Genomic DNA, 22,556 nt, shown 5'->3' with positions numbered 1-22,556 from the left:
ACCCCTTTCCTCATTTGGAACTTTATGGAATTGTTGAGGACATCAAATGGCAATAAGGTGATTGGAGCTGTAATCATACACAAAAAGTTGTCTATTTTAATTAGCTGGGTGTGGTGGCACACACCTGTAATCCCAGCTACTTGGGAGGCTGAGACAGGAGAATTGCTTGAACCTGGGAGACAGAGGTTGCGGTGAGCAGAAAATGTACCACTGCACTCCAGCTTGGGCAAGAGAATGAGACTCTGTCTCAAAAAAAAAAAAAAAAAAAAAAAAGAAAGAAAGAAAAAGAAAAAAAGAGTTAAAACCACAAAGTTGTTTATTTTCTATTTTGAGGATTTTAATTATTCAATTATTCTTAATAACATAGTCATTGAAATTAATTTATAAACAGTATTATATAGTTTAAAATATTAATATAGGACTTCTTCGCTGTAAACCAGGGTTGCCTGTTTAATATTTGTGTTTCACTATGAGTAGTGAACTAGTATCTCTTGTAATGCAAGGTAAAGAGGAAGAGGTTGGTTAACAAAAAGGAACTATGTTAATTTTGCTATTAATAAAGGGGAAAACCTTTTGAATCTATTTATCCTGGAGACACAAAACTTAAACTCATAATGATGTCATATATATTAGCATTACTATGTTTCCTTATTATTGCAAATGTATTCTACCCAGGTCTTTTCATCACTGTAGTCACTTGAAAAACATATTGGGTAAGTTTTATTACACAATTTTTCTCACATTGATTTTAGTTTTATTTTTTTTATTTTTTTTTTTTATTTTTTACCTCAGAAGGAATTAGATGTCCAGTATAAAGAAGCCTGATCCCTCTGACCTTACTTGGCTTTCCTATAATAGTATTTTTAGGATCACTGATATAAAACCTACAAAGTAAGTAATTTGGTTCATATAAGCAGGCAAGTAATAAATTTTCCTAAACATTGTTATTTCTCATTAAATACGTACTATTACTCTCCAAATAAGAGATTTTTAGAGGTCTTTTTTTTCTCATTTTTTTCAAATACTGACTGACCCATATTTGCACTGGTAGACTCAGAAGTGTTTGGTTTATACTTGTTCAAAATGATTGTCAGCAGATGTAATGAGCCTTGGACCAGTCCAGTAGCTTGGCTAACATATGTCTGCAGAAGGATTTTAAAATCCTGCTGACTAGGCTGGTCCTGTCGAGCCTCACAGCAGGAAAATTGTCTCTTGCAGCTCAGCTTATAAATAGAACCTTTGTGTGTTTGGAAATATCCCTTCTAAGGCAGGACTTATGCTCACCCTGAAATCCAAATGTTCATTTTGATGTCACCAGTAACCAGGAAAAAGAAAAGGTGGAAACGATTCCTCTTGCACATTTCAGAGTGTTAGAAACCACCTATTATTTGTGTCTCATTCTTTGCTGCTCTGTACAAGCTCTAGAAGTCATAAAGGTGTTCCTCACAAATTGACTCCCTAGAAATGCTGACTCTGTGTTTCAAATCTTATAAAAATATCTAAATGGTAGACATATTGTTTTCACTGGAGATGCATTAAGTCAAAACTGTCAAAGGCTGTATTGTTTTTGCAAACAGGGCAACTACTGCTTGAATGGGGCTTATCTGTTTAGGCACTGAGGGGCTAGCTGTGCTATCTGCACATACTTAATCACAAAGCTTTGCTTGACTTTCCCACATATTTACTTTTATTATTTTTACTTATGGAAAGCAAGAATCAGGTTTTATAGTCATTCAGTAAGTCCTCTTTTTAAATAAAAATTATTATATTGGAAACAGTGTCTACAAGACCACTAGTGGAAATTAATATAGCCAATATAATTAGTAAGTTTCATTCACCACACCACAGTAGGTAAATCTTATTGGGGGCAAAAATTGATATCTTATTCGCAAGTGTGTTGAACTGTTCTTGTATTGCTATAAAGGAATACCCGAGACTTAGTAATTTACAAAGAAAAGAGGTTTAGTTGGCTCATGGTTCTGCAGACTACAAGCATGGCACCGCTCGGCTTCTGAGGAAGCCACAGGGAGCTTTTACTCATGGTGGAAGGTGAAGCGGAAGCAGGCATGTCACATGGCCAGAGCAGGAGCAAGAGGGAAAGAGGTGGGGAGGCGCCACACACTTTTAAACAACCAGATCCCAAGAGAACTCACTCGCTATCATGGACAGCACCCAGCCATGAGGGATCTACCCCCATCACCCAAACACCTCCCACCAGGTACCACCTCCAAAATCAGGGATTACATTTCAACATGAAATGTGGTTGAGACAGATATCACCAAGTGAACCACCAAAGCTTTTTATTGATTTGTATTAAGCCGACACATGTGTTTATCCAGTAACTCATAATTTTTACACAAAAACTAAATTAATGTTTATTGACCAGTTATTTGGATATAAATACATAGATACAGCACAGTGCTTCAGGTTAGTTTATAAAAATCAAGTCCTTTAAATAATAAATGATTATGCATTCATTCAAATTTAGAATGCTGAGGTATAAACTACAAAAAACACTTGCAGCTGAATGCGGTGGCTCACACCTGTAATCCTAGCATTTTGGGAGGCTGAGGTGGATGGTTCTCTTGAGGCCAGGAGTTTGAGACCAGCCTTGGCAACCTGGGGAAACCTTGTCTCTACTAAAAATACAAAAAATCAGCCAGGCATGATGGTGGGTGCCTGTAGTCCCAGCTACTCTGGAGGCTGTGGCACAAGAATCACTTCAGCCTGGGTGGTGAAGGTTGCAGTGGGCTGAGAGATCGAGCCACTGCACTCCAGCCTGGGCCACAGAGTGACACTCCGTCAAAAAAAATTTAAAGAAAAAACTAACTGAATCTTTCCCCCTGTATTTCTGAGAAAAAGGAGCAAATACAAAATAAAAAAGAATACATATGGAGTATTTATTCAGAAATCAAAGACCCAGCATCATATGTTCTAATGTTTGATAAGATACTACCCAGTTTCCTGCAACTTTCACTTTTGTTCTGTCAAAGATTCCAAATGATGATTGTGAGCCACTATAACCTGAAGACATATTGGATACATTTACTTACGTGTGTTAAATTGTGATTCTTAATGCTATTTTGTGGAAAGGCTGGAGAATAATTTTTTTTTGTTTTTTTTTTTGAGATGGAGTCTTGCTCTGTCACTCAGCCTCTGGAGTTCAAGCGATTCTCCTACCTCGGCCTCCTGAGTAGCTGGGATTATAGGCACTTGCCACCACACCCAGCTAATTTTTGTGTTTTTTGCAGAGACAGGTTTCACTGTGTTGGCCAGGTTGATCTCAAACTCCTGACTTCAGGTGATCCATCCACCTTAGATTTTTAAAATAAAGGTGACAGGCTGGGAGCAGTGGCTCACACCTGTATTCTCAGCACTTTGGGAGGCCGAGGCAGGCAGATTGCTTGAGCCTAGGAGTTCAAGACCAGACTGGATAACGTGATGAAACCTTGTCTCTACAAAAAATTCAAAAAATAGCTGGGTGTGGTGGCAGGTACCTGTAGTCTCAGCTACTCAGGAGGGTGAGGTTGGAGAATCACTTGAGCCTGGGGGGTCGAGGATGCAGTGAGTCATGATTGCACCACTGCTCTCCAGTCTGGGTGACAGAGCAAGACTCTTGCCTCAACATAAATATATACATACATACGTACATACATACTAGAATCAAGGGGGTTATTTCTGAGTTCACTGAGTTAACTAGGAAGGTAAATTAATCAGGACCTTCTCAAGTTACCATGTAATATTATTTAATTGCACATGTTTAAACAAGCTCAGATTACATTTGACTGTGATTCTTAAAACGGTAACCACAAACAAGTTATACCAAGATCCCTCACAATGCGTGCTAAGAGAAAATCTTATCATTTTCTTTTTTTTTCCACATTCACTGTTGTTCCTAGATTATGAAAGGTAGTCATTCACTAAACCCTTTTAAAATTTTCCTTTTTTTTCTAAATATAGAATTATTTCATTAGTAACAGTACAGGCATGGCCATAACAAAAATGGAAACTAATATAGTCAACATAATTAGTAAGTTTGATTCATCACATCCCAGGGTAGAATACATCTTGACCTTGAAGAGTGCAGTCGACCAGAATTCAGATTTTGAGCTATTCACTAGTGAGAATGCATGGCAATACATGCCTAATTGGCATAGTTACATGTCATTAATTTATTCCTTTTATTCATTTAACAAATATTTATTGAATGTTTACTATGTGCCAGACACTATAATGCTGTTCTAAGATAGTTTATATTACTTATTATTGAAATTATACTTATTAAAATGGTAATAATTTGTAGAGAGATTAAACTTTGTTTTTTCTCCTTCCCTTTTTCCTTCTCCTCTTCCTTTCTTCCTTTGTTTCTTTTCTTTCTTTGCTTCCTTCTTTTGTGTAGCCATAAATAGGAGTCTATTGGGTCGTTTCTGTTTGTAAGGCACAATTTGCCTCCCAATACCCCCACAAAAAAAACTAACAAAATTTAGGGAAGGAGCTGATGTCACATTTCTTCAGAGGGCCTGTTAGAGTGATAAAAGGCAAAACTATTTTCTTTACACGAATGGTCACAGAACCAAAAGGCCAAGGAAGAAGTCAGAGAGCACATAGTATTTAATTAGGAGAGTTTCTAGTGTCCCGAAGCCACAGAAGAAGCAGCTGCTTAAACATTGCTTACCCTTTGACTAATGGCCAAAAGCACTGAATAGGAGAAGGATTAACATGGATAAGACTTAAATAAAAGTGATACCACCATCAGAGCAACAACAAACAAAGGCACATTAAAAAGTAACATGAAATGATGTTAAGAAAGAGGTCATGGATGCAAAATGATAAAATGTTTTGTTCTTTGGAAGTAACTCTTTTTTTTTTTCTTCTGTTCTTAGTCATCCATCTCTATCAGAGTTCTCAAATAAAAATGCAAAGGAAAGTTAGCAGCACTCTAAAACAGTGAAGGGTCAGTTCTCTGCTTTTGGATATGTAATTTGAATGGGAAGTATCCTAATGACAATTAAATACAATTTTCTAAGCACAGGAAGAGGACTGATAAAGTCAAGCAATGGCTGTGGCTTTTCTTTTGTACTTCCTTTGCTATTAACTATATGCAAGTTAACAAATGCTGGACAGCCTATCTAGTGAACAGGGTTGCTCTTTTGCCAGGCTTATGTTTTAAGCGATGATTGAGTGTACACAGATCTAAACAATTGTGTGCAAAGTCTAAGTCTCTCTCATTTTGAGTTTGGAAGAGAGAAACTTGGTGCCCCTTCTTCCTGAGGAAATTTGGGAAATTTAATACAACTCTCTCTCTCTCTCAAAAAAAAATACTCCTGTAATTCCTGCCTAACTATTGATTGTTTTATATTTTTGATGTGGTGAGGAGTTCAGACCCCTTCTTAGTGAATGCTATGTTTAGCACATTCTTTGGAATATACTGCTTGAGTCTCTTGGTGCATCAGCTGAAACTTCATTTTAATATCCCATATGCACTTAGTAAATACTTGGTTTTCCTCTAAACTGGTAATTATTCCTGGCCTATCTTTGAGTTAAGACCTATCTTCCATATACAGATTTTTATATCATTCATCGAAATTAAGACTTGTTGCAAGTAATAAAAACTGAACTCAAGTTACCTAATACAAATGGAATTTATTATTTTATATACCAAAATTCTTTGAAAATACAGGTGGGACTGGCCTTAGGGATACCTGATATTAAGATATAAATCCTGTCACCTTTCTCTCATGCTTTCTTTTTCTTCCCTTTGTAATCATTTCATTATTATTTTTCACTGACTTCTTCATGAATTTAGAACCATGGTCATTGGCACTTTCTAACTCATGCTTTCATAGTTTCATGACCACAGAGGAAAAGAGGCTTTGGAAATTCTCAAGGAATCACTGTGACTGTCCACACTTGGGTCACATTTTGGACTCATCACAGCAGCCTGAAGGTTAGATGGTATGGATGCCCCAGCTTAGGTCATGAGCTGCACCTGGACAAAATGAGGGGAAGTTATTTTTAAAATGGAAAGAAGTGGAAGGCAGACATTGTATCAAGTTTTATATATTTATATAAACAAAACACTGTAAGGGGGAAAATATAGACTCGAATCAGAGGAGAAGAGCTAAATCAATGTTTATATATTTCTTTAGGTTTGTTGGAATATATGTGCATGTAATTATATCAGCAAAGTGCATAGTGAAGTCAGGGAGACAGATTAGAGAGATAGGAAGAGTGGGAGGGAGAGAATGTGCAAAACGAACAACAGAAAGAAGAGTGGGGTCATCCTGAGTTTCTGTGTGAGGAGAGGACAGATTGGAGAGGTACAAAGGAAAGGGATTAGAACAGAGAATTAGTTAGAGGATGGGGAGATAATACAAAGAAGAGATAGCCAGGCATGGTGGTGCGCACCTGCAGTCCCAGCTACTCAGGAGGCTGAGGTGGGAGGATTGCTTGAGTCAGGGAGATGGAGGCTCCAGAGAGCTGTGGTCGCACTACTACACTTCAACCTGTGTGACAAAGTGAGACCTTGTCTCAAAAAAAAAAAAAAATAAAATAAATATAAGGTATAAGTAGAGAGATAATGAGAGAAAGGAACATAGAAGGACACAGACACAAGAACAGGGAAAGAGAAGGGGTCAGAAAAGCATAATTTGTGGAAAGAAAATTAAAATGCTATTATTATTGGTATTATTGCGGCAGTTGCTCTCTTTTGCCTATTAGAATATTTTGGCATTATTGGTAGGCTTAATGTAAAATGAGATTTGTGAGTAACATTGATCTCCAAATTATAAATGTCTTTCAGTAGGATATGAACAAATATCATAGTAATTCTCAAAAAATATTGCTATTTTTAATCAATGGAGTATACAATGTGTTTTAAAATCATACAATACTTCAAACACTGTGAAGAGAGAACAAAGCCATATCAAATAATGAATGAATGGTTGTATTACAGAAGTACTTGTCCTGATAGAATACTTCAAATACCATTTGGCTGCTACTTCTCTCTGGGTTTGCTTTGTATCCCATGGAGATGATCTGACCTTAAGCTTTTGTTAGCTTCAAAGAGAGCTCCGTTCTTGCCTCATCTCTGCAGTACTGAAGAAACAGACCCTTGGTTAACAACAGGAAGCTAAATTGATTTTAATATTGTGAACTCTTTACTCTGATGCAGGAAATGTTATCTGGGCCATCTCAGTGGGCTAGGGATTATAGAGCTGGATTAGGCTTCAAAATACAAATGAACTCCATAGGTCTGGTACAGCTGTAAGGTACGGGGTTAGAGAATATTAGGTAGTCATCTTGATAATCATTTGTGATTATGTTAATGCACTCCAAAGTGGACTTGTTTCTTCTACCTGAGTGTATATACAACCAATCTCTTCACTATTTTCAGTGGTTATAACTCAGGAAAGAGACAACATATCAACGTATGAATGTGGGTATATCCAACGAGATCTCTCTTACAATTTTAGTCCATAAATAGACATAAAAATATGTTATTTCAGAAAACACTTACTGGAACCTGAGATAATACAATATGTCGAATTACTAAAAAGAGACCCCATGGATCACAAGTCTGGCCTAATACTAGTTTTACTAATAATTTTAATGGTATAGGTAATCACATGGCATAGGTGAGCCAGGGAGAGAGGTCTTTGACCTTCAGTGTAGCTCGCAAATGCTTTCTTTCCACATAAGAGCATGCACTGGACCCACAGGAAATCTCTAGGTGACAGGTGCAGTTTACATTCCTTGCCCAATAGGAGTATTTAGGTAATTAAAATCTCCATTTATATTCAGATACTTGCTTTTTCCGGGAGACTTTGCCCATAAATGCATAGATTTCAGGTTTGTTTATCATAAGCAGTGCTAGATAGTGAGCATTTGATAGATAAGGACTGTCTCTAAATGCCATTAACTTACTTGCCAGGAGGGTCTCTCATTCACATGTTTAATAGGAGATTTGACTGGGCTACCTTGTTTATTTCCAGGGAGTGGTCCCTTGGTGAAAAGAGAGAATGAATGGCAGACCTATTACTTGACCATATTCCTCCTAAATACCTTCTTGGTGATATGGATACAGAGATTAGCAAAACAGTCCCTGCCTTCAAATTTTTTTTACCGTATAAGAAGATGAACACAAAATCAACACCAGAGACAATGTGCCTAAACCCCTAAATAACATGTGTGGCTCAGAACAAGTATCTCAATAGACAGTAATATTTTTACAATAGTATTAACAATGCCGTGTTAAAGTGTTATAACCTGGTTGAATCATATTTGGATGGTGGACCCTTAGTGGACAATGGAATTTGTACAAGTTTTGAGTATACCTATTCTGCTGACATTTATGGAGTAACCTCCCATGTGCCAGACATTATCTGAGGTGAAATGAAAGAGAATTCCTGGTTTCCCTGAGTTTTTAGTCTTAGAAAAGACACAGGTAAATAAATAATTGAAAAATATTATAAAGTGTTTATAAAAATCTATTTGTTAGATATGAGAGTACAGCATACTTGGCCTCCAGAAATGCAGAAAGTTTCATCAGTATGCAAATTAAATCTTGAAGGATGAGTGAACACTTATTGGGTAAATAACAAGATGAAAGACTTTAGAGGGAGAGAATGAGATGGGCTAAGTTAGCAGCATCAGTGAACATACTGACATGGGGGTGCTGCAGATTCTTACCATTGGTTCCCTTTTGGATGCTGATCTAGGAAACTGCTGGAAAATTAGGTTTGCATCAGATGATAAATTAGGCCAACAGGAATGAATGATACTAAAAATAGCTACCAATTTTGAGAAATTACTATGTTCCAGGTACAATATTAGGTACACATTTTTAATACTCATGACAGATTAGGAGGATGTAACATCTTGATTTTATAAATGAGAATTTAGTTCAGCAGCTAGTTAGATACTGTGTTGGGATATGCCTCTATAACTCTCTTACTGCAAGTCCCATCCCTCTCCATGACCCTATGTGAGCTCCCCTAGGCTTGGAAGCTTGCACATTGTTCTCACCTGATAGGGGAGCAGTGAAACAACACTAGGAGGACAATTAGTCATCATTCACAGTGTATATCAGTGTGCCTCTGTGAACATCCATAGGAAAAAATAAATCTACGAATAGTGAGATTGCTTTGGAAATACAATAGCAAAACAAGGTCACTACTACCTTCTCTCTCCATTCCATCGAGATTGCAGCTCCTGGCACCTCTTCAACAGGAAGTTGTTGGCCGCCTCTCCTTTGAAGGTTTTAGTAGGAGAATGAAAGGATCAGTATTGGGTTTCAGAAAGATAAATTGCTTACCAATTGATGGAAAATGGCAGCTTAGAGAATCTGTGGTTAGAGAAAATTGTTTGAAACTTACTATAATATTTCAGAGATGAAGTAATAAGAATCTGGAGTGGCAATCATAGATCAATTGATTGAAACTAAAACTAGTAAGACTTGTTGTGACCATTGAGGGGACCCAAGATATCAGTTTCAATCACTACAGTGAGCAGTGAGGCTACTTAGATAGAAATTGCCAGAAGAGGAAAATAAATGAACCTTTTGATTTGCTGAGTTTGTGGAGGCTGAATGCTAAAGTTGTTTGTTTGAGATGGGGGTAGCTTATAGGCAGGCAGGTACTGGCTCTGATGCAAACAGAGGTGATGGGATAGAAGACATGGATTTGGGTTCTGATGACTTTGTGAGAGTGAATGGGAAAGCATATTCAATGGCAAGAACCTTACAAGGAGGTAGGGCACAATGTGGTTAAGCTATAATTTTTACTATATTTCTTCATTTTTATTGGCATCCAATTATTTTATATGTACTCACTATTAATTTAAACAGCTTTGTTCATGGGGTGCCTACTCTGTGCAAGGCAACCTTTGGCAATGAGGACATGATGATGAGCAAAGCCTGAATGTTTCTTACTCTCCTGAGTTTATTGTCTAGTAAGAGACGTAAGCGTCATAAGACATCACAGTAGTGAATGTATAATTTGAAACTGAGATAAGTGCTGTCATGTGAAACATCTTATTTCTAGAAAAAAAAGCAATGTAACAAAAGAAAAAAACCCTTTTGATATGAAAGGTTTCCTAAGAAAGTGCAGCTGTGTTAAGACCTAAAGGATAAGAGTTGTCGTCTAGGCAAAAGGTGATGGAAGTAAAGCATTCTCCAGACTGATGGAAAAGCTTATGACAAGAGATTGGAGTGTTTAGGAAGTTAAAAGAACATGTAATTGAAGCTCAGGAAGGGAAAGAGAGATGAAGATGTGTGTAGAGTCCAGAGCACTCAGAATTTGCAGAATGATAGGGATTTTGATCCATGTTCTGAGTAATGACATGCCATTGAAGGTTTCCATTTTTTGAAAATATTAACCCAAATCTCCTTTACGTGAATAATACAGATAGGAAGTACTGAGGAATCAAAGTAGAGGTAGAAGGGATTCAGACACCAGTGTCTACCTTAGGAGGGAGCTGAACCTCATCAAGTTCTTTCCATAGGATTTTCTTAATGCATAAATATGCATGGCTGGCTTAGTCTGCAGACTACATTTTTGGTTGACCTAGTGTTTCAGATGGCAGATGACATAACTCTGAGTAAATTAGAAGTTCTGGCTGTACCAAAAATATATGTATCAGGAAAATGCAAAAGGAAACTGTTCTGTGCTGCTTAAGAGAATTCATTGCCAACCTCCTACTGGCTATTCTAACCCAATAAACAAGCAAAAGTGACTTGTTAGAGCCAGCAGCTATATTTTGAGTACCACTATCCCCACTGAATAATTCAACACTTAATGGTGGTGATTTTGGTTGCTCAGAGAAGGTATTCTTTTGCAATTGTGTAGCTCTTCGTTGAGATTCAACATTGTCTAGTTAAAAGTATGAGAAGCAAAGCAGAATTCTTGCTGTGAAAATCACTACTTCTAAAGAGATGTGGCATTGCCATATAGTAGTTACATTGTGCAATTGCTACATGGAAATTACTTGCTTTCCTGTAGTCTTTTTTTGGAAAGAAGACACTGTTTTTTATTATTATTATACTTTAAGTTCTGGGTTACATGTACAGAACATGCAGTTTTGATATATATAGGTATACACATGCCCTGGTGGTTTGCTGCACCCATCAACCCATCACCTACATCAGGTATTTCTCCTAATGGTATCCCTCCCCAGCACCCCACCCCCGACAGGCCCTGGTGGGTGATGTTCCCCTCCCTGTGTCTATGTGTTCTCATTGTTCAACTCCCACTTATGAGTGAGGACATGCTGTGCATGGTTTTCTGATCTTACGATAGCTTGCTGAGAATGATGGTTTCCAGCTTTATCCATGTCCCTGCAAAGGACAAGAACTCATCCTTTTTATGGTTGCATAGTATTCCATGGTGTATATGTGCCACATTTTCTTAATCCAGTCTATCACTGATGGACATTTGGGTTGGTTCCAAGTCTTTGCTATTGTGAATTGTGTCGCAGTAAACATACATGTGCATGTTTCTTTATCATAGAATGATTTATAATCCTTTGGGTATATACTCAGTAATGGGATTGCTGGGTCAAATGGTATTTCTAGTTCTAGATCCTTAAGGAATTGCCACACTGTCTTCCACAATGGTTGAGCTAATTTACACTCCCACCAACAGTGTAAAAGCCTTCCTATTTTTCCACAAACTCTCCAGGATCTGTTGTTTTCTGACTTTTTAAAGATGGCAATTCTAACTGGCATGAGATGGCATCCCATTGTGGTTTTGACTTGCATTTCTCTAATGACCAGTGATGATGAGCATTTTTTCATATGTCTGTTGGCTGCATAAATGTCTTCTTTTGAGAAGTGTCTGTTCATATCCTTTGCCCATTTGTTGATCGGTTTGTTTCTTTTTTTTCTTGTAAATTTGTTTAAGTTCTTTGTAGATTCTGGATATTAGCTCTTCGTCAGATGGATAGATTGCAAAAATTTTCTCCCAATCTGTAGGTTGCCTGTTCACTCTGATGATAGTTGCAGAAGCTCCTTAGTTTAATTAGATCTCATTTCTCAATTTTGGCTTTTGTTGCCATTGCTTTTAGTGTTTTAGACATGAATTCTTTGCCCATACCTATGTTCTGAATGGTATTGCCCAGGTTTTCTTCTAGAGTTTTTATGGTCCTAGGTCTTACGTTTAAGTCTTTGATCTATCGTGAGTAGATTTTTGTGTAAGGTGTAAGGAAGGGTTCCAGTTTCAGTTTTCTGCATATTGCTAGCTAGTTTTACCAACACCATTTATTGAATAGGGAATCTTTTTCCCATTGCTAGTGTGTGTCAGGTTTGTCAAAAATCAGATGGTTGTAGCTGTGTGGTGTTATTTCTGAGGCCTCTGTTCTGTTCCACTGGTCTATATATCTGTTTTGGTACCAGTACCATGCTGTTTTGGTTACTGTAGCCTTGTAGTATAGTTTGAAGTCAGGTAGCGTGATGCCTGCAGCTTTGTTCTTCTTGCCCAGGATTGTCTTGGATGTGCAGGCACTTTTTTGGTTCCATATGAAGTTTAAAGTAATTTTTTTCCAATTCTGTGAAGAAAGTCACTGGTAGCTTGATGGGGATAGCATTGAATCTATACATTATTTTGAGCAGTATGGCCATTTTCACAATATTGATTCTTCCTATCCATGAGCATGGAATGTTTTTCCATTTGTTTGTGTCTTCTCTTGTTTCCCTGAGCAGTGGTTTGTAGTTCTTGAAGAGGTCTTTCACATCCCTTGTAAGTTGTATTCTTAGGTATTTTATTATCTCAGTAGCAATTGTGAATGGGAGTTCACTCATGATTTGGCCCTCTGTCTGTTATTGGTGGATAGGAGTGCTTGCGATTTTTGCACGTTGATTTTGTATCCTGAGACTTTGCTGAAGTTGCTTATCAGCTTAAGGAGATTTTGGGCTGAGAAGATGGGGTTTTCTAAATATACGATCATGTCATCTCCAAACAGAGACAATTTGACTTCCTATTTGAATACTCTTTATTTCTTTCTCTTGCCTGATTGCCATGGCCAGAACTTCCAATACTATGTTGAATAGGAGTGGTGAGAGAGGGCATCCCTGTCTTGTGCCGGTTTTCAAAGGAAATGCTTCCAGTTTTTGCCCATTCAGTATGATATTGGCTGTGGGTTTGCCATGAATAGCTCTTATTATTTTGAGATATGTTCCACTGATACTTAGTTTATTGAGAGTTTTTAGCATGAAGTGGTGTTGTATTTTATCAAAGGGCTTTTCTGTAACTATTCAGATAATGATGTGGCTTTGGTCATTGGTTCGGTTTGTGTGATGGATTATGTTTATTGATTTGCGTATGTTGAACCAGCCTTGTATCCCAGGTACGAAGCCAACTTGATCATGGTGGATAAGCTTTTTGATGTGCTACTGGATTCTGTTTACTAGTATTTTACTGAGGATTTTCACATCAATGTTCATCAGGGATATTGGCCTGAATTTTTTTTGTTGTTGTTGTGTTTCTGCCAGGTTTTGGTATCAGGATGATGCTGGCTCATAAAATGAGTTAGGGAGGATTCCCTCTTTTCCTGTTGTTTGGAATAGTTTCAGAAGGAATGGTACCAGCTCTTCTTTGTACCTCTAGTAGAATACGGCTGTGAATCTATTTGGTCCTGGGCTTTATTGGCTGGTAGACTATTGATTACTGCCTCAATTTCAGAACTTGTTATTGGTTTATTCGGGGATTTGACTCCTTCCTGGCTTAGACTTGGGAGGGGGTATGTGTCCAGGAATTTATCCATTTCTTCTAGATTTTCTAGTTTATTTGTGTAGAGGTGTTTATAGTATCCTCTGATGGTAGTTTGTATTTCTGTGGGATTGGTGGTGATATCCCCTTTATCATTTTTTATTGCATGTATTCGATTCTTCTCTCTTTTCTTCTTTATTAGTCTGGCTAGGGGTCCATCTGTTTTGTTGAGTTTTTCAATAAACCAGTTCCTGGTTTCATTGATTTTTTTGAAGGGTTTTTCGTGTCTCTATCTCCTTCAGTTCTGCTCTGATCTTAGTTATTTCATGTCTTTTGCTAGCTTTTGAATTTGTTTGCTGTTTCTTTAGTTCTTTTAATTGTGATGTTAAGGTGTCAATTTTAGATCTTTCCTGCTTTCTCTTGTGGGCATTTAGTGCTATAAATTTCCCTCTAAAGACTGCTTTAAATGGAAAGAAGACACTCCTTAAGTGACTTGGTGGGAGCTTTTATTTTATCAATTTCTCTCTGATAAATTATACTGGTAGTCATATCTGGTCATGGATAAACTTTATTTCATTTTTGACTGTTAGCTATGTTGAATTTAAATTGCATGCCAAACCGTAACATTTAGGAAAACATCATATATCTAGAGCTATAATTGATTTGTGCTATTGATATGCTAGTAGAAAAGATTGACAGTTGGATTTCTTTCATTCAAAGGCAAATCTCTACAGTAAGGAAGAAAGTATCATGGCTGAAAGTCACTTTTAGTTAATCTCAGGTTTTATCAAAATATTTACAGAACACTTTGTCTTTGTCACCTGCGAGTCACTCAGTATATTTCAATGACCACAGTATTATCTTTGGAATCACAACAATATGATGTAAAAGAAAATTGTTCTAGAGTAGAGTGAATGCTTAAAAATATAAAATATATCCAATAAATGAATTACAGTTAGGAATGTTGACATGATTAAGAACATTTGCATTACTGATAGTGACCTCTGCCCTATTATAACTTTATAACTAAAGAAGTTTAAGATCTTTCACAGTTTTCCCTTCAGTAATCCTTTTTCCAAACTGAATTTCGAGTGCCTAGTAACTTGTGATTTTTCTAGGAAAAACCCATGGTCTTTACCTGTTTGTTCTATAGATAACATTCTATAACTTGCCTTTTTCACTTAACAAAAGATAATAGGTATATGATATCATTTATATAACAGATATAAGGCATACTATACATTATATGTAATATAAATGTACATATAAATAAATAAAAATAAATATTGAATGTCTGGAAGTGTTCATATCTTAAATGTTTTCTGGCAGGGATGGGGAGAAGAGGGTTGTATAATCTTCAACTTTTTACTGAATACGTTCCTTTGCCATTATTTTCTGTTACAATGAATATATTTTATTATAAAATAAGTAAAAACGAATTAATTAAAAATGGTATGTGATGATAAAAACAGTAGATCTTAGAAATATTATCAATATTGGAATCAAAACACATAAGACTGTTAAACATGTGTATTTAAGTAAACTGCACACTATATCCAGAAAATTGAATCTAACTGGTTATCATGCAAATAAAGAAGGTAATCAGTTCAAAAATGACATATTAACTGATATTGCCTTCCTGTTCTTATTTCTTATTCATGGAAAACGAGGACAAGATATGAAGGGTTTAGGGATCTAGGTCATTGGCCCAGGATTTGGCATTAATTCTTCTCATAAAAGCACAGGGAACGATCAATCAATGTTGACAGCTCTAATGCCATCGTTGGAGCAGAAGATGAGCCAAAGGAAATTATGAGTTTCTTATAAATGTATCTTAAGTATCTGGAAATCATACTTTGTATCTTATGGCTTGAATAGAATAGGTTTGCTTTTAATGATTTGTACAGTGAGAAGATTAAAATTTCTACCAACATATCCAAAGCACTGATACATCTATTAAACTATTTGCAACAAAAATACCTATACCTTTTCGAATTTGAATAAAAATATCCCACTTAACCTCTGGGATGTGATTATGCATAAATATTATTTTCTTAATATGCCACAAATCTCTGGTTATAATTGGTTTGCTTTGTTATATTCCACTTGAAAGTTTTGAATTGACAGGAGGGATGTTTCTGTGAACTACAGATTTTAGGGGAAAATAAGACTAAAGTCTTTTGTTTCACTATTTGGCGTTTAGCCTTTTTCAAACAGTAAATTGTCTTTAACCAAAAAATTTGTCTCAGAGAATGGAAAAAGAAATGTGGTGACAAAAAAAAGAAATAATGCAAAAACTGAACAGTTATGAAACAGTATAGAGATAAAAAACCAAAGGTGAGATATCCCAAACCATGAACTGTTTCTCTTAATCATGCAGCCTTTTCATCTCTGAAAGAATCTATTAATGTCATATTCAAGTGCTTCATGTTCACTAGCGGTTGATAATTATGATGACCATCCCTGTCACTACAAGATCCTTAAGTGCCTTTTGATGAGCAAAGAAAAATAAAATCATATTCAAGCACCAGTTGTTGGAATTCATGCTTTAAATACAACCGTAGAAATGGCCTTAGGTTAAGGCTAATGGTGTATAACTTACTCAAATTTCTAAAGAGTATATTTTCTGACAATGCTTCCATATAGAAAGTTTACCGCAGATAGTAGTTTCTTCATATTTGCATCCTGAGCTAATTTTTGGTCATTAGGTTACTTTTTGTAGGTATCAATATTTTCCAAGTCCTAGAGAAAAATGAGGGTTTTAGTTTTCTCTTATAACCTAGCTACCAGATGCTATGTGACAAGGACAATCTTAGGATGAAATTGTCCAGGCAAACAAATACGTATTAGCCATCAAATGTACACATGTGCTCATAAGTGTGTACATATGCACAAGCATGCATTCACACACACACAAACACACACATCACAGAATTATACCCTGTATTCTGTCAGCTTGATGGAGTCCCAGCTGTTAAACCTTTGAGGCATTGTGACAGAAATCTGCAAGAAAGCTTCACTAGAGGCAGACGAGATAATATTCTAGCTGCAGGATTCAGCTACATTTTCAATTGGAGTCATAGGAAAAAACACTCATTGCAAAAATGAATGAAATCCTAAGTCTGGAGTGCAATGAAATTGTGTTTAGGCTATGGGGCTGCCTTGATTTTTTAATATCCTATTCACGCAAGGATGTTTGTGTCTGAGCAAACATTTCTAGCAAATCCACCAATATATACAACACTGCTGTTTTTTTTTTTTTGATGGAACATTCTGCTAACATCCACTATAGTGATCAAGCCATACTTACACACTTAACATACTTTACAAAATAAAGATACCTGAAGTACATGTAGTAACCAGTTCTGCTACATTTGACTAGAGATTTAGAAGAGTTTTGATTAAGACCTTTTGAATATTGACTGACTATACTTACAGGGTACATTAAAATTCAGTAGCCTCTACATTATCACACAGCCTATGCTATAAAGTATTTTAAAGTAAATTTCAGAAAAGTTAATGTTTTCTTCTTGTTGACACTTTTAAGAACCATTAGAACCTGTGAGTATTGTTGGCCTTAAGTGGACATTGTCAAATGAATGAGATTGGGTGATATTCATTTAAAGTTATATTAGCCTTTATGAAATTATTGCAACAAGCCCAGCAATGTTTAGCTCAGTGTTTTACATTCAGATCCATATTTACTTTAATGAGTATTTCAGAAAGTTTAATTTCTGAGTTGTCTTTGGATGAATGAGAAAATAAAAGGAATTCAGAATAAAATAAAAGGAACCATCTATATCTATGCAGATTATATTCTTTTGTGGACATATGTATGAAATTCATTCATTCATTCAGAAAGATTTATTATGAGTATTTCCTATATTCTGGGCAAGCACAAAAATAATGAATAGGATCTGGCAACTGCCTCATAAAACGTACAATCTCCTACAAATATGTAGACAAGGCAGGTACAAAAAAATTGTGAGCTCTTGTTTATTTTAGTTTTATAAGTGGTGTGCTTACTACTGATATCCACCTGAACAATTTGATTAACACAAAAAACTGGAAAAGTAGATTAAAACCATCCGAAACTTTGGGAGATATAGATAGATGATAGATAGATAATCATATAAACATAGGTAGATAATATATATAGATAATATCTATATTATAGAACATGTATATGTTATACAATAACATCTATATTATATAATATATATAATAGAATAATAAGCACCGTTATTACGTGAGCTAAGACAGGAAGGAGGAGCATTTGTTTGTCTCTCCAGGCCTTGATCTGGCTCAGGTAGAACTCCAGTTCCTTGCACTCTAGCACACAGCCATCTGCTTGGCCACGCTGGCTCCATCCTTATTCGATGCACGACAGAAGCTTGCTCTTTTGGAACTGCTCCTCCAGAAGACTGCTGTTTTGGGCATTCATTTTCCTTTCATTATATTTTTTTCTGAATTTGTTTTGGATCATTTTTTGTTTAAAATCTCTTCCTCCTCAGGAGTCTGCTGGGCCCCTTTCTCGCCGCCCTGGACAGTGCACAGTGGAACTTGTACTGCTGTTGCTAAGGTGCGCTGCCAACCAGCAGCAAGCAATTTCTCACCAGGGTCTTGGTGCGGACCGGCTCGCTGTGGGTCACATTGCAGACGAGATCAGTGATCCTTGTTTTGCGAGTGCAACACTCCCAGCCACAGAAGTTCCCGTGTCCAGCCTCAGAGCACAATATTTCTCATTACCTCCCCACACACAAACCGTGTGGATGTGGCTAGGGCCAATCTTAGTCTTGGCAGTGGGCATCCCAGCTCAGAGTTCTGCTTCTTGTGGCAGTTCTTTCTCTTGCCTCTGTCTTCTGGTACTTGTGCCAGTTGTCGCGAGAGATGCCCATTGCTGGGCGCTGGTTGGAAAGAGAAACTTAGGTGTATATTCTTCCTTCCTTCCTTCCTGCCTTCCTTCCTTCCTTCATTCCTTCTTCTTTCTTTTTCTTTTCTTTCTTTCTTCTTTCTCTTTCCTTTTTTCCCTCCCTCCCTCCCTCCCTCCCTCCCTTCCTCCCTCCCTTCCTTCCTTCCTTTCTCTCACTCTCTTCCTTTCTTCCTTCTTTCCTTCCCTCCTTCCTGCCTCCCTTTCTCTCTTTTTTCTTTCTTTCTTTGTTTTCCTTTCTTTCTCTTTCTTTCTTTCTCTTTCTCTCTCTCCTTCCTTCCCCCCTTTCTCTCTTTTCTCTTTCTTTCTTTCTTTCCTTTCTTTCTTTTTCTTTCTTTCTTTCTTTCTTTCTTTCTTTCTTTCTTTCTTTCTTTCTTTCTTTCTTTCTTTCTCTTTCTCTCTCTCTCTCTCCTTCCTTCCTTCCTTCTTTTCTTCCTTCCTTCCTTCCTTCCTTTGTTTGAAATGGTCTCACTCTGTTGCCCAGGCAGAATCATAGCTCACTCTAGCCTGAAACTCTTGGGCTCAAGCAATCCTTCAAACTTGGCCTCCTGAGTAGCTGGGAGTATAGGCACATATCCTATACCTTGCTAACTAAAAAAAAGAAAATCTTTGTAGAGATGGGGTCTCACTATGTTGCCCAAACTGGTCTTGAACTCCTGGCCTTAAGTGATCCTCCAGCCTCAGTTTCTCAAAGTGCTAGGAATACAAGCATGAGGCACTGCACTTGGTCCTATTTTTTTATAATTAGTTTTCTACTTTAAATGTAACTGTAAGTTGTAATCAAACATTATATATATTATCCTTTAAAAAATTCCAAATTTATTGTTATGGTTAAATTTTTATCATTAGTTTCCAGACTCAATGAGAGTCATTGTTCTATTAATGGAAAATAAGGGAAAGACCTTTCAGCTTACCTGAAAGTGCCTCATTTCCTTTTTGAAAATTCCTGCCGTGGTACTGATCAATGTTGACATATATGTGAAATAAATAAAGAGGAGACAAATAGAAGGGACAATATTTGATAACAGGAGAATAGTAGAGAAGGAGAAAAGAAAGTTTTAAAAATGAGCATTCATGGGTTGGGCACAGTGGCTAGCACTTTGGGAGGTCGATGTGGGAGGATCATTTAAGGCCGGGAGTTTGAGAACAGTCTGGACAACATAGTGAGACCCCTATCTCTATAATTTTTTTTTAAATTAGCTGCCTGTGATGGCAGATGCCGATAGTCCCAGCTACTAGAGAGGCTGAGGCAGGATGCTCACTTGAGCCTGGAGTTTAAGACTGAGTGATTGCACCACTGCTGTTATCAGTCTTCTGTGATTTTAGGTGTGCAAGGTGGGAGTGAGTGATGAAAACCTGAAAACGTTAAGAGGATGTTCTCTTTAATTTGCAAATATATTTCTGAAGTTGAATTTTTGTTATACCTTAGAAATCTGTCATATATTATTATTGCTTCCTCTCACATATTGCAGTTTTTCTTTCCAGGAAGATTTCATCTTTGAGTGCTGTTTTAGGTTCACAGCGAAATTGGGCAGAATGTACAGAAATTTCTCTTATACTACTGGTTCTGCATATGCACAGCCTCTCCATTGTCAACACCACCAGCAGTGTGCATTTGTTACAACTGATGAACCTACATTGACATGTCAATAACACCCCAAATCTATAGTTTACATTTGGGTTTCTTTTGGTGTATACATTCTATGGGTTTTGACAAAGGTACAGTGAAACGTATCCACAATTGTAGTATCATATAAAGTAGTTTCACTGCTGTAAAAATCTGTCCTCCTATTCATTCCCCCTTCTCCCTTAACCCCTCACAACCACTTATCTTTTTACTTTCTCAATAGTTTTGCCTTTTCCAGAGTGTCATGTGGTTAGAATCAAACAGTGTCTGGCGTTTTCAGATTGGCCTGTTCACTTAATGTGCCTTTAGGTTTCCTTCACCTCTTTTCATGGCTGAAAACTCATTTCTTTTTAGCACTGATATTCCATTGTCTGGACACAGTACAGTTTATTTATCCATTTACCTACCAAAGAATATCTTGGTTACTTTCAAGTTTTGTTAAATATAAATAAAGCTGTTAAACATCCATGTATGAGTTCTTTATGGACATAAGTTTTCAACTCCTTTGGGTAAAAACCAAGGAGTTCAATGGCTGGATCATGTGTGAGAGTTTGTTTAGTTTTGGGGGAAGCCATCAAACTATACCTCAAAGTGACTGCTTCAGTAGTAATGCGTATAGCATATCCATAATTTATTGACCACACAACTTTTTTTTTTTTTTTTTTTTTTTTTTTTTTGAGACGGAATCTTGCTCTGTCACCCAGGCTGGAGTGCAGTGGCGCGATCTCGGCTCACTGCAAGCTCCGCCTCCCGGGTTCACGCCATTCTCCTGCCTCAGCCTCTCCGAGTAGCTGGGACTACAGGCGCCCGCCACCACGCCCGGCTAATTTTTTGTATTTTTGGTAGAGACGGGGTTTCACCGTGGTCTCGATCTCCTGACCTCGTGATCCGCCCGCCTCGGCCTCCCAAAGTGCTGGGATTACAAGCGTGAGCCACCGCGCCCGACCCACAACTTTTTTTTTACTCAGCATACTATAGCATCAGTATCCGTCACACTGAGGGTTTGCGCTTTTCAGGTAGGGCTGTTCTTCCTCGGGCAGGACTGTGCTGAGCACTGCAGGTCGTTTAGGATCCACGGCTCCTGCCCACTAGATGCAAATAGCACTCCCCAGTCATGTGATAACCCAAGCTGCTCCCAAATAATCCAAATATCACCTGGAGGAGAGATAGCACCTTGGTTGTAATCCAAAAGGCTAGAGGAACACAAACAGGTCTTACTCTCTTATGAGCTGGCCGTGTGGGATGCTCCAGGAGTGAAGCTAGTGGAATGTTTTTAGTGACCTAAAGTCCTTAAGAAATGTGAGAAGTGGTTACCTGGATTTATACATATGTAAAAGTTTGCTGAGCTGTACACTTAAGTTTTGTGCATTTTATTACATCTGAGATTTTTATTTAATTTGAAAAATAGTCCCTGCATGAATTTCACAGGTATGTAAGTTGTTTTCTGAGAAATAACTCAGAAAATAACTTAATGTTGCGATTATTCTCCATCCCTGTAGTCAAATGACCATGAATTTCTGTAACTTTCTTTCTTAGTCTCCACTATGAAACAATTTGAATTAGATGTCATTACAGTGTACTGTTTTTTAAGAATCTTAGATGTATAGGTGGGAAAACAAAAACATATATATATATATGTTTTTATATAACCTATATATATATATATATGCTTTTATATAACCTATATGTATATATAGGTTGTATTCAATTATATTCATTAGAGTTCAACCACAGTAATTTGCTATTTAAATAAATGATATTATTAATGATATTAGTTTATCCCACATCGTTATTAACTAAAGCTGACATTTTCCCAATAAAATCAATTTGCTTATAATAACATCGACATTTCTTTGATCTACTGTGTACAAAATATGCCAACTCTGCAGGGATGATGAGTTAACACTAAGCAATTCTTTTGTCTTGTCACTGCCGTATTATGAGACATGAAAGAGTGTTTGAATGGATATGGCTGTAAGGTACAGTGTTTCCTTTGTTTTCAGAGTAAAAAGCCATTAACAGTTATTTCAGGATTACTATGTTTATGACACTTGTAAATTGATTTATGGTATTAGCCAGGCAGGTGTTTGAACAAAAGCCTTTTAATTTGTGTGTGTGTGTTTATCCTTCTCAGCTTCATGATGTTGAGTGATTCAGATCACACTTCAGGCTTATGGAAATTTGCTGGACCTCCTCCCCATAAGGCCTGATTCCAAACCAGGGGAATAGTTTAACCTAGCCTGATAATCACATAAAAAGGAGTTTCATAAAGGGACACTTGAGGTCAGAGGGAAGT

The 22,556-nt window shown here is 37.1% G+C and overlaps 1 protein-coding gene across 12 annotated transcripts in view; it reads left to right on the top strand.

The window, feature by feature from the left end:
- The window catches only part of CHL1 (cell adhesion molecule L1 like), a 214,700-nt gene that overhangs the window by 94,923 nt on the left and 97,221 nt on the right, over positions 1-22,556 (top strand). The window contains exon 1 of one of the 12 annotated variants that reach the window (XM_055259525.2): positions 775-891. The exons of the other annotated variants lie outside the window; for them this stretch is intronic. The gene's annotated coding sequence lies outside the window, so the exon portion shown is untranslated. Of the gene's footprint in view, positions 1-774; positions 892-22,556 lie in introns of those variants that run through there. 12 annotated transcript variants of the gene reach the window in all.

The sequence above is a fragment of the Symphalangus syndactylus genome, chromosome 21 (assembly GCF_028878055.3).
Source record: "Symphalangus syndactylus isolate Jambi chromosome 21, NHGRI_mSymSyn1-v2.1_pri, whole genome shotgun sequence".
NCBI lineage: Eukaryota > Metazoa > Chordata > Mammalia > Primates > Hylobatidae > Symphalangus > Symphalangus syndactylus.
The sequence above is the reverse complement of the archived record's forward strand: the minus strand, read 5'-3'. Positions and strand labels throughout refer to the sequence as shown.